The sequence below is a fragment of the Carcharodon carcharias genome, assembly GCF_017639515.1.
Source record: "Carcharodon carcharias isolate sCarCar2 chromosome 36 unlocalized genomic scaffold, sCarCar2.pri SUPER_36_unloc_1, whole genome shotgun sequence".
In the NCBI taxonomy this organism is placed as follows: domain Eukaryota; kingdom Metazoa; phylum Chordata; class Chondrichthyes; order Lamniformes; family Lamnidae; genus Carcharodon; species Carcharodon carcharias.
Window position 1 is genome coordinate 3077058 of NW_024470726.1, and position 13561 is coordinate 3090618.

Here is a 13561-nt window from a genome sequence, read left to right on the forward strand (position 1 = left end):
GACCCTCTAACCGTGCGGTGTTCCCTCTGTACTGACCCTCTGACAGTGCAGCACTCCCTCAGCACTGTCTCTGACAGTTCCGCACTACCTCAATAGTGACCCTCCGACTGTGCGGCACTCCCTCAGTGCTGACCCTCCAACAGCGCAGCACTCCCTTAGTACTGACCCTTCGACAATATGGCGGTCCCTCAGTAATGACTCTCGGACAGTGCAGCACTCCCTCAGTACTGACCCTCCGAGTGTGCAGTCCTCCCTCAATGCTGAGCCTCCGATAGTGCGGCACTCTCTCAGTACTGACCCACAACAGTGCAGCGCTCCCTCAGTACTGACCCTCCAACAGAGCGCTGCTCCCTCTGTACTGACCCTCTGACAGTGCAGCACTCCCTCAGTACCGAACATTCGACAGTGCAGCACTCCCTCAGTACTGACCCTCTGACAGTGCATCCTCCCTCAGTACTGACCCTCCTACAGTGTGGCACTCGCTCAGTACTGACCCACCAACAGTGCGGCACTCCCTCAGTAGTGACCCTCCGACAGTGCGGCACTCCCTCAGTACTGACCCTCAGACAGTGCATCCTCCTTCAGTACTAACCCTCCGACAGTGCGGCACTCCCTCAGTACTGACCCTCAGACAGTGCGGCACTCCCTCAGTCCTGACCCTCTGACTGCATGGTGCTCCTTCTGTACTGATTCGCTGACAGTGCGGTGCTCCCTCTGTAGTGACCCTCCGACAGTGCAGCGCTCCCTCAGTACCGACCCTCCGACAGTGCGGCACTCCCTCAGTACTGACCATCAGACAGTGCGGTGCTCCCTCAGTACTGACCCTCTGACTGTGCAGTGCTCCTTCTGTACCAACACTCTGACAGTGCAGTGCTCCCTCAGTACCGACCCTTCAACAGTGCGCACTCCCTCAGTACTGACCCTCCAACAGTGCGGCACTCCCTCTGTACTGACTCTCTGACAGTGCGGTGCTCCCTCTGTAGTGACCCTCCGACAGTGCAGCGCTCCCTCAGTACCGACCCTCCGACAGTGCGGCACTCCCTCAGTACTGACCATCAGACAGTGCGGTGCTCCCTCAGCACTGACACTCCGACTGTGCGGCATCCCTCAGTACTCACCCTCTGACAGTGCAGTGCTCCCTCAGCACTGACACTCCGACAGTGCGGCACTCCCTCAGTACTGACCCTCCGACAGTGCAGCACCTACCTCAGTTCTGGCCCTCCGACAGTGCGGTGCTCTGTCAGTACTGGCCCTCCGACAGTGCAGCGCTCCATCAGTTCTGACCCTCCGACAGTGTGGAGCTGCCTCAGTACTGACCCTCCGACAGTGCAGCACCTCACTCAGTACTGGCCCTCCGACATTGCAGCACCTCCCTCAGTACTGGCCCTCCGACATTGCAGCACCTCCCTCAGTACTGGCCTGCCGACAGTGCAGCACCTCCCACAGTACTGACCCTCCAACAATGCAGCACTCCCTCAGTATGACACTCTACAGTGCGGCACTGCCTCATTACTGACCCTCCGACAGTGAGGCGCTCCCTCAGTACTGAACCTCCAACAGTGCAGCACTCCCTCAGTACTGACACTCCTACAGTGCGGCGCTCCCTCATTACCGACCCTCCGACAGTGAGGCGCTCCCTCAGTACTGACCCTCCAACAGTGCGGCACTCCCTCAGTACTGACCCTCCGACAGTGCGGCACTCCCTCAGTACTGACCCTCTGACAGTGCGGCGCTCCCTCAGTACTGACCCTCCGACTGTGCAGTCCTCCCTCAATACTGAGCCTCCGATAGTGCGGCACTCTCTCAGTACTGACCCACAACAGTGCGGCGCTCCCTCAGTACTGACCCTCTGACAGTGCGCTGCTCCCTCTGTACTGACCCTCCAACAGAGCGGTGCTCCTTCTGTACTGACTCTCTGACAGTGCGGCACTCCCACAGTACTGACTCTCCGACAGTGCGGCGCTCCCTCAGTACTGATCCTCCGACAGTGCGGCACTCCCTCAGTACCGACAGTGCGGCAATCCCTCAATACCAACACTCCGACAGTGCGGCACTCCCTCGGTACTGACCCTCCGAGGTGCTCCCTCAGTACTGACCCTCCAACATTGCGGCGCACCCTCAGTACTGACCCTCCAACAGTGCGGCACTGCCTCAGTACTGACCCTCAGACAGTGCGGCGCACCCTCAGTACTGACCGTCTGACAGTGCAGTGCTCCCTCTGTATTGACCCACTAACAGTGCGGTGCTCCCTCTGTACTGACTCTCTGACAGTGTGGTGCTCCCTCAGTACTGACACTTCGACAGTGCGGCACTCCCTCAGTACTGACCCTCCGACAGTGCGACGCTCCCTCAGTAATGACCCTCCGACAACGCAGCACTCCCTCAGTACTGACCCTCCGACAGTGCGACGCTCCCTCAGTACTGACCCTCTGACAGTGCATCCTCCCTCAGTACTAACACTCCGACAGTGCGGCACTCCCTCAGTACTGATCCTCCGACTGTGCGGCACTCCCTCTGTACTAACCCTCCGACTGTGCGGCACTCTCTCTGTACTGACCCTCCAACAGTGCAGCGCTCCCTCAGTACTGACCCTTCAACAGTGCGGCACTGCCTCAGTACTGACCCTCCAACAGTGCGGCTCTCCCTCTGTACTGACCCTCTGACAGTGCAGCGCTGCTTCCGTACCGACCCTTCGACAGTGCGGCACTCCCTCAGTACTGACCCTCCAACAGTGCGGCGCTCCCACAGTACTGACCCTCCGACAACATATCCTCCCTCAGTACTGACCCTCCGACAGTGCGGCACTCCCTCAGTAGTGACCCACCGACAGTGCGGCGTTCCCTCAGTACTGACCCTCCGACAGTGCGGAACTCCCTCAGTACTGACCCTCTAACCGTGCGGTGTTCCCTCTGTACTGACCCTCTGACAGTGCAGCACTCCCTCAGCACTGTCTCTGACAGTTCCGCACTACCTCAATAGTGACCCTCCGACTGTGCGGCACTCCCTCAGTGCTGACCCTCCAACAGCGCAGCACTCCCTTAGTACTGACCCTTCGACAATATGGCGGTCCCTCAGTAATGACTCTCGGACAGTGCAGCACTCCCTCAGTACTGACCCTCCGAGTGTGCAGTCCTCCCTCAATGCTGAGCCTCCGATAGTGCGGCACTCTCTCAGTACTGACCCACAACAGTGCAGCGCTCCCTCAGTACTGACCCTCCAACAGAGCGCTGCTCCCTCTGTACTGACCCTCTGACAGTGCAGCACTCCCTCAGTACCGAACATTCGACAGTGCAGCACTCCCTCAGTACTGACCCTCTGACAGTGCATCCTCCCTCAGTACTGACCCTCCTACAGTGTGGCACTCGCTCAGTACTGACCCACCAACAGTGCGGCACTCCCTCAGTAGTGACCCTCCGACAGTGCGGCACTCCCTCAGTACTGACCCTCAGACAGTGCATCCTCCTTCAGTACTAACCCTCCGACAGTGCGGCACTCCCTCAGTACTGACCCTCAGACAGTGCGGCACTCCCTCAGTCCTGACCCTCTGACTGCATGGTGCTCCTTCTGTACTGACTCGCTGACAGTGCGGTGCTCCCTCTGTAGTGACCCTCCGACAGTGCAGCGCTCCCTCAGTACCGACCCTCCGACAGTGCGGCACTCCCTCAGTACTGACCATCAGACAGTGCGGTGCTCCCTCAGTACTGACCCTCTGACTGTGCAGTGCTCCTTCTGTACCAACACTCTGACAGTGCAGTGCTCCCTCAGTACCGACCCTTCAACAGTGCGCACTCCCTCAGTACTGACCCTCCAACAGTGCGGCACTCCCTCTGTACTGACTCTCTGACAGTGCGGTGCTCCCTCTGTAGTGACCCTCCGACAGTGCAGCGCTCCCTCAGTACCGACCCTCCGACAGTGCGGCACTCCCTCAGTACTGACCATCAGACAGTGCGGTGCTCCCTCAGCACTGACACTCCGACTGTGCGGCATCCCTCAGTACTCACCCTCTGACAGTGCAGTGCTCCCTCAGCACTGACACTCCGACAGTGCGGCACTCCCTCAGTACTGACCCTCCGACAGTGCAGCACCTACCTCAGTTCTGGCCCCCCGACAGTGCGGTGCTCTGTCAGTACTGGCCCTCCGACAGTGCGGTGCTCTGTCAGTACTGGCCCTCCGACAGTGCAGCGCTCCATCAGTTCTGACCCTCCGACAGTGTGGAGCTGCCTCAGTACTGACCCTCCGACAGTGCAGCACCTCACTCAGTACTGGCCCTCCGACATTGCAGCACCTCCCTCAGTACTGGCCCTCCGACATTGCAGCACCTCCCTCAGTACTGGCCTGCCGACAGTGCAGCACCTCCCACAGTACTGACCCTCCAACAATGCAGCACTCCCTCAGTATGACACTCTACAGTGCGGCACTGCCTCATTACTGACCCTCCGACAGTGAGGCGCTCCCTCAGTACTGAACCTCCAACAGTGCAGCACTCCCTCAGTACTGACACTCCTACAGTGCGGCGCTCCCTCATTACCGACCCTCCGACAGTGAGGCGCTCCCTCAGTACTGACCCTCCAACAGTGCGGCACTCCCTCAGTACTGACCCTCCGACAGTGCGGCACTCCCTCAGTACTGACCCTCTGACAGTGCGGCGCTCCCTCAGTACTGACCCTCCGAAACTGCGGCGCTCCCTCAGTACTGACCCTCCGAGGTGCTCCCTCTGTACTGACCCTCTGACAGTGCAGCGCTCCCTCAGTACTGACCCTCCAACATTGCGGCGCTCCCTCAGTACTGACCCTCCAACAGTGCGGCACTGCCTCAGTACTGACCCCCCGACAGTGCGGCGCTCCCTCAGTACTGACACTCCGACAGTGCAGCACTCCCTCATTACTGACACTCCAACAGTGCGGCACTCACTCAGTACTGACCCTCCGACAGTGTGGCGCTCTCTCAGTACTGACCCTCCGACAGTGCGGCGCTCCCTCAGTCCTGAACCTCTAACAGTGCGGCACTCCCACAGTACTGAGCCTCAGTGCGGCACTCCCACAGTACTGACTCTCCGACAGTGCGGCTCTCCCTCAGTACTGATCCTCCGACAGTGCGGCGCTTCCTCAGTACCGACAGTGCGGCAATCCCTCAATACCAACACTCCGACAGTGCGGCACTCCCTCGGTACTGACCCTCCGAGGTGCTCCCTCTGTACTGACCCTCTGACAGTGCAGCGCTCCCTCAGTACTGACCCTCCAACATTTTGGCGCTCCCTCAGTACTGACCCTCCAACAGTGCGGCACTGCCTCAGTACTGACCCTCCGACAGTGCGGCGCTCCCTCAGTACTGACACTCCGACAGTGCAACACTCCCTCATTACTGACACTCCAACAGTGCGGCACTCACTCAGTACTGACCCTCCGACAGTGCGGCACTCCCTCAGTACTGACCATCAGACAGTGCGGTGCTCCCTCAGTACTGACCCTCTGACTGTGCAGTGCTCCCTCTGTACTGACTGACAGTGCGGTGCTCCCTCTGTAGTGACCGTCCGACAGTGCAGCACTCCTTCAGTACTCACCCTCCGACAATACGCGCTCCCTCAGTACTGACCCTCGGACAGTGCGGCGCTCCCTCAGTGCTGACCCTCTATCTGTGCGGCACTCCCTCAGTACTGACCCTCCGACAGTGCAGCACTCCTTCAGTACTCACCCTCCAACAATAGGCGCTCCCTCAGTACTCACCCTCGGACAGTGCGGCGCTCTCTCAGTACTGACCCTCCGACAGTGCGGCAGTCCCTCAGTACTGATCCTCCGACAGTGCGGCACTCCCTCAGTACTGAGCCTCTGACACTGCGGTGCTCCCTCTGTACTGACCCTCTGACAGTGCGGTGCTCCCTCTGTACTGACCCTCCGACAGCGTATCCTCCCTCAGTACTGACCCTCCGACGGTGCGGCACTCCCTCAGTACTGAACATCTAACAGTGCAGTGCTCCCTCTGTACTGACTCACTGACAGTGCGGTGCTCCCTCTGTACTGACCCTCTGACAGTGCAGCGCTCCCTCAGTACCGACGCTCCGACAGTACGGCACTCCCTCAGTACTGACCCTCCGACAGTGCAGCACTCCCTCAGTACTGACCATCCGACAGTGCGGCACTCCCTCAGTACCGACCCTCCGACAATGCGGCACTCTCTCTGGACTGACCCTCCGACAGTGCAGCACTCCTTCAGTACTCACCCTCCGACAATAGGCGCTCCCTCAGTACTGACCCTCAGACAGTGCGGCGCTCCCTCAGTACCGACCCTCCGACAATGCAGCACTCCCTCTGGACTCACCCTCTGACAGTGCATCCTCCCTCTGTACTGACCCTCCGACAGTGCGGCACTCCCTCAGTACTGATCCTCCGAAAGTGCGGCACTCCCTCTGTACTGACCCTTCGACAGCGTATCCACCCTCAGTACTGACCCTCTGACAGTGCGGCACTCCCTCAGTACTGACCCTCTGACAGTGCGGTGCTCCCTCTGTACTGACCCTCTAACAGGGCGGTGCTCCCTCTGTACTGACCCTCCGACAGCGTATCCTCCCTCAGTACTGACCCTCCGACAGTGCGGCACTCCCTCAGTACTGACCCTCCGACAGTGCGGCACTCCCTCAGTTCTGACCCCCAGACAGTGCAGCGCTCCCTCAGTACTGACCCTCTGACAGTGCGGTTCTCCCTCTGTACTAACCCTCCGACAGTGCGGCGCACCCTCAGTACTGACCCTCTGACACTGCATCCTCCCTCAGTACTGACCCTCCGACAGTTTGGCACTCCCTCAGCACTGACCCTCCGACAGTGCGGCACTACCTCAGTACTGACCCTCCAACATTGCGGCACTCCCTCAGTAATGACCCTCCGACAGTGCATCCTCCCTCAGTACTAACCCTCCGACAGTACGGCACTCCCTCAGTACTGACCCTCAGACATTGCGGCGCTCCCTCAGTACTGACCCTCCGACAGTGCAGCACTCCTTCAGTACTCACCCTCGGACAGTGCGGCGCTCCCTCAGTACTGACCCTCGGACAGTGCGGCGCTCCCTCAGTACTGACCCTCGGACAGTGCGGCACTCCCTCAGTACTGACCCTCTGACAGTGCGGTGCTCCCTCTGTACTGACCCTCCGACAGTGCAGCGCTCCCTCAGTACCGACCCTTCGAAATGGCGGCACTCCCTCAGTACTGACCCTCCAACAGTGCGGCGCTCCCTCAGTACTGGCCCTCCGACAGCGTGTCCTCCCTCAGTTTTGACCCTCTGACAGTGCAGCGCTCCCTCAGTACCGACCCTTCGACAGGGCGGTACCCCCTCAGTACTGACCCTCTGACAGTGCAGCGCTCCCTCAGTATCGACCCTTCGACAGGGCCACACCCCCTCAGTACTGACCCTCCAACAGTGCGGCACTCCCTCAGTACTGACCCTCCGACAGTGCGGCACTCCTTCAGTACTGACCCTCCGACAGTGCGGCGCACCCTCAGTACTGACCCTCTGACAATGCAGCACTCCCTCAGTAATGACCCTCCGACAGTGCATCCTCCCTCAGTACTAACCCTCCGACAGTACGGCACTCCCTCAGTACTGACCCTCAGACATTGCGGCGCTCCCTCAGTACTGACCCTCCGACAGTGCAGCACTCCTTCAGTACTCACCCTCGGACAGTGCGGCGCTCCCTCAGTACTGACCCTCGGACAGTGCGGCGCTCCCTCGGTACTGACCCTCGGACAGTGCGGCACTCCCTCAGTACTGACCCTCTGACAGTGCGGTTCTCCCTCTGTACTGACCCTCTGACAGTGCGGTGCTCCCTCTGTACTGACCCTCCGACAGTGCAGCGCTCCCTCAGTACCGACCCTTCGAAAGGGCGGCACTCCCTCAGTACTGACCCTCCAACAGTGCGGCGCTCCCTCAGTACTGGCCCTCCGACAGCGTGTCCTCCCTCAGTTTTGACCCTCTGACAGTGCAGCGCTCCCTCAGTACCGACCCTTCGACAGGGCGGTACCCCCTCAGTACTGACCCTCTGACAGTGCAGCGCTCCCTCAGTACCGACCCTTCGACAGGGCCACACCCCCTCAGTACTGACCCTCCAACAGTGCGGCACTCCCTCAGTACTGACCCTCCGACAGTGCGGCACTCCCTCAGTACTGACCCCCAGACAGTGCAGCGCTCCCTCAGTACTGACCCTCTGACACTGCGGTGCTCCCTCTGTACTGACTCACTGACAGTGCGGTGCTCCCTCTGTACCGTACCTCTGACAGTGCGGCGCTCCCTCAGTACCGACCCTTTGACAGTGCAGCACTCCCTCAGTACTGACCCTCTGACTGTGCAGTGCTCCCTCTGTACTGACCCTCCGACAGCGTATCCTCCCTCAGTACTGACCCTCTGACAGTGCAGCGCTCCCTCAGTACTGAACCTTCGACATTGCGGCACTCCCTCAGTACTGACCGTCCAAGAGTGCTGCGCTCTCTCAGTACTGGCCCTCCGACAGCGTATCCTCCCTCAGTTTTGACCCTCCGACAGTGCGGCACTCCCTCAGTACTGACCCCCAGACAGTGCGGCGCTCCCTCAGTACTGACCCTCTGACAGTGCGGTGCTCCCTCAGTACCGACAATTCGACAGTGCGGCACTCCCTCAGTACTGAACCTCCGACAGTGCATCCTCCCTCAGTACTGACCCTCTGATAGTGCGGCACTCCCTCAGTACTGACACTCCAACAGTGCGGCAATCCCTCAGTACTGACCCTCCAACAGTGCGGCACTCCCTCAGTACTGACCCTCCAACAGTGTGGCGCTCCCTCAGTACTGACCCTCCGACAGTGCGGCGCTCCCTCAGTACTGACACTCCGACACTACGGCGCTCCCTCGGGACTGAACCTCCGACAGTGCGGCACTCCCTCTACTGACCCTCAGACAGTGCGGCACTCTCTCAGTACTGACCTTCCGACAGTGCGGCACTCTCTCAGTACTGACCTTCCAACAGTGCGGTGCTCCCTCTGTACTGACTCACTGACAGTGCAGCGCTCCCCCAGTACCGACCCTTCGACAGTGCGGCACTCCCTCAGTACTGAACCTCCGACAGTGCGGCACTCCGTCAATACTGACCCTCCGACAGTGCGTCCTCCCTCAGTACTGACCCGCTGATAGTGCAGCACTCCCTCAGTACTGACCCTCCAACAGTGCAGCACTCCCTCAGTACTGACCCTCCAACAGTGCAGCTCTCCCTCAGTACTGACCCTCTTGACAGTGCAGCACTCCCTTAGTACTGACCCTCCAACTGTGCGGTCCTCCCTCAATACTGACCCTCCAACAGTGCGGCGCTCCCTCATCACTGAAACTCCGACAACGCGGTGCTCCCTCAATACTGACTCTGGCAGTGCCACACTCCCTCAATACTGACCCTCCGTCAGTGCGGCGCTCCCTCAGTACTGACCCTCCAACAATGCGGCGCTCCCTCAGTACTGACCCTCTGACAGTGCGCTGCTCCCTCTGTACTGACCCTCTGTCAGTTCAGCGCTCTCTCAGTACTGACCCTCCGACATTGCGGCACTCCCTCAGTAATGACCCTCCGACAGTGCATCCTCCCTCAGTACTGACCCTCCGACACTACGGCGCTCCCTCGGGACTGAACCTCCGACAGTGCGGCACTCCCTCTACTTACCCTCAGACAGTGCGGCACTCTCTCAGTACTGACCTTCCGACAGTGCAGCACTCCCTCAGTACTGACCCTCCGACAGTGCGGCACTCCCTCAGTACTGACCCTCCGACAGTGCAGCACTCCCTCAGTACTGTACCCTCCGATAGTGCGGCACTCCTTCAGTACTGACCCTCTGACAGTGCAGCAGTCCCTTAGTACTGACCCTGCGACTGTGCGGTCCTCCCTCAATACTGACCCTCCGACAGTGCGGCGTTCCCTCATCACTGAAACTCCGACAACGCGGTGCTCCCTCAATACTGACTCTGGCAGTGCCACACTCCCTCAATACTGACCCTCCGTCTGTGCGGCACTCCCTCAGTACTGACCCTCTGACAGTGCGGCACTCCCTCAGTAGTGACCCTCGGAAAGTGCAGCGCTCCCTCAGCACTGACTCTGACAGTTCCGCACTACCTCAATACTGACCCTCCGACAGTTCAGCACTCCCTCAGTACTGACCATCGGACAGTGCGGCGCTCCCTCAGTACTGACCCTCCGACAGTGCGGCGCTCCCTCAGTACTGACCCTCCGACAGTGCAGCACTCCCTCTGTACTGACCCTCCGACAGTGCAGCACTCCCTCAGTACTGACCCTCCGACAGTGCAGCACTCCCTCAGTACTGACCATATGACAGAGCGGCGCTCCCTCAGCACTGAACCTTCAACCGTGCGGCACTCCCTCCGTAGTGACCCTCCAACAATGCGGCTCTCCCTCAGTACTGATCCGCTGACAGTGCGGCACTCCCTCAGTGCTGACCCTCCGACAGTGAGGCGCTCCCTCAGTACTGACCCTCGGACAGTGCGGTGCTCCCTCAGTATTGACCCTCCGACAGTGCGGCTCTCCCTCAGTACTGACCCTCCGACTGTGCAGCACTTCCTCAGTACTGACCCTCCGACAGTGCGGCACTCCCTCAGTATTGACCCTCGGACAGTGCGGCGCTCCCTCAGTACTGACCCTCCAACAGTGCGGCGCTCCCTCAGTACTAACCCTCCGACAGTGCGGCACTCCCTCAGTACTGATACTCAGACAGTGCGGCGCTCCCTCAGTACTCACCCTCCGACAGTGCGACACTCCCTCAGTACTGACCCTCCGACAGTGCAACGCTCCCTCAGTACTGACCCTCCGACAATGCAGTGCTCCCTCATTACTGACTCTGGCAGTGCCACACTCCCTCAATACTGACCCTCCAACAGTGCAGCACTCCCTCAGCACTGACTCTAACAGTTCCGCACTACCTCAATACTGACCGTCGGACTGTGCGGCACTCCCTCAGTGCTGAACCTCCGACAGTGCAGCGCTCCCTCAGTACTGACCCTCCGACAATGTGGCACTCCCTCAGTACTGACCCTTGGACAGTGCGGCACTCCCTCAGTACTGACCCTCCGACAGTGCGGCACTCCCTCAGTACTGACCCTCCGACAGTGCGGCACTCCCTCAGTACTGACCCTCCGACTGTGCGGCACTCCCTCAGTACTGACCCTCTGATAGTGCGGCGCTCCCTCAGTACTGACCCTCCGACAGTGCGGAACTCCCACAGTACTGACCCTCGGACAGTGCGGCGCTCCCTTAGTACTGACCCTCCGACATTGCGGCGCTCCCTCATTACTGACCCTCCTACCGTCCGGCACTCCCTCAGTACTGACCCTCCGACAGTGCGACACTCCCTCAGTACTGACCCTCCGACATTGCGGCGCTCCCTCATTACTGACCCTCCTACCGTCCGGCACTCCCTCAGTACTGACCCTCCGACAGTGCGGCACTCCCTCAGTACTGACCCTCCGACAGTGCGGCGCTCTCTCAGTACATATCCTCCGACAGTGCGGCACTCCCTCAGTACTGACCCTCCGACATTGCGGCGCTTCCTCAATACTGATCGACCAACAGTGCGGCACTTCCTCAGTACAGCTCCTCTGACAGTGCAGCACTCCCTCAGCACTGACCCTCCAATAATGCGGCACTCCCTCAGTACAGACCCTCTGACAGTGCAGCACTCCCTCAGCACTGACTCTGACAGTTCCGCACTACCTCAATCATGACCCTCCGACAGTTCAGCACTCCCTCAGTACTGACCCTCCGACAATATGGCGTTCCCTCAGTACTGACCCTCGGACAGTGCAGCGCTCCCTCAGTACAGACCCTATGAAAGTGCGGCATCCCTCAGTACTGACCCTCCAACAGTGCAGCACTCCCTCAGTACTGACCCTCTGACAGTGCGGCACTCCCTCAGTACAGACCCTATGACAGAGCGGCATCCCTCAGTACTGAACCTCCAACCGTGCAGCACTCCCTCAGTACAGACCCTCCGACAGTTCGGCACTCCCTCAGTACTGACCCTCCAACAGTGCAGCATTCCCTCAGTACTGAATCTGACAGTGCGGCGCTCCCTCAGCACTGACCCTCCCACAGTGCGGCACTCCCTCTGGACTGACCCTCTGACAGTGCGGCACTCACTCAGTACTGACCCTCCAACAATGCGGCGCTCCCTCAGTACTGATCCTCCGACAGTGCAGCGCTCCCTCAATACTGATCGACCAAAAGTGTGGCACTCCCTCAGCACAATCCTCTGACAGTGCGGCACTCCCTCAGCACTGACCCTCCAAAATTGCGGTGCTCCCTCAATACTGATCGACCAGCAGTGCGGCACTTCCTCAGTACAGCTCCTCTGACAGTGCGACAATCCCTCAGTACTGACCCTCCGATAATGCGGCACTCCCTCAGTACAGACACTCTGACAGTGCAGCACTCGCTCAGCACTGACTCTGACAGTTCCGCACTACCTCAATACTGACCCTCCGACAGTTCAGCACTCCTTCAGTACTGACCCTTCGAAAATATGGTGCTCCCTTAGTACTGACCCTCGGACAGTGCGGCGCTCCCTCAGTACTGAGTCTGACAGTGCGGCGCTCCCTCAGCACTGACCCACCAACAGTGCGGCACTCCCTCAGTACTGACCCTCCCACAGTGCGGCACTCCCTCAGTACTCACCCTCCGACAGTGTGGCGCTCCCTCAGTACTGACCCTCCGACATTGCGGCGCTCCCTCATTACTGACCCTCCTACCGTCCGGCACTCCCTCAGTACTGACCCTCCGACAGTGCGGCACTCCCTCAGTACTGACCCTCCGACAGTGCGGCGCTCTCTCAGTACATATCCTCCGACAGTGCGGCACTCCCTCAGTACTGACCCTCCGACATTGCGGCGCTTCCTCAATACTGATCGACCAACAGTGCGGCACTTCCTCAGTACAGCTCCTCTGACAGTGCAGCACTCCCTCAGTACTGACCCTCCGATAATGCGGCACTCCCTCAGTACAGACCCTCTGACAGTGCAGCACTCCCTCAGCACTGACTCTGACAGTTCCGCACGACCTCAATCATGACCCTCCGACAGTTCAGCACTCCCTCAGTACTGACCCTCCGACAATATGGCGTTCCCTCAGTACTGACCCTCGGACAGTGCAGCGCTCCCTCAGTACTGACCCTCTGACACTGCGGCACTCACTCAGTACTAACCCTCCGACAGTGCAGCACTCCCTCAGTACAGACCCTATGACAGTGCGGCATCCCTCAGTACTGACCCTCCAACAGTGCAGCACTCCCTCAGTACTGACCCTCTGACAGTGCGGCACTCCCTCAGTACAGACCCTATGACAGAGCGGCATCCCTCAGTACTGACCCTCCAACAGTGCAGCACTCCCTCAGTACTGACCCTCTGACAGTGCGGCACTCCCTCAGTACTGACCCTCTGACAGTGCGGCACTCCCTCAGTACAGACCCTATGACAGAGCGGCATCCCTCAGTACTGAACCTCCAACCGTGCAGCACTCCCTCAGTACAGACCCTCCGACAGTTCGGCACTCCCTCAGT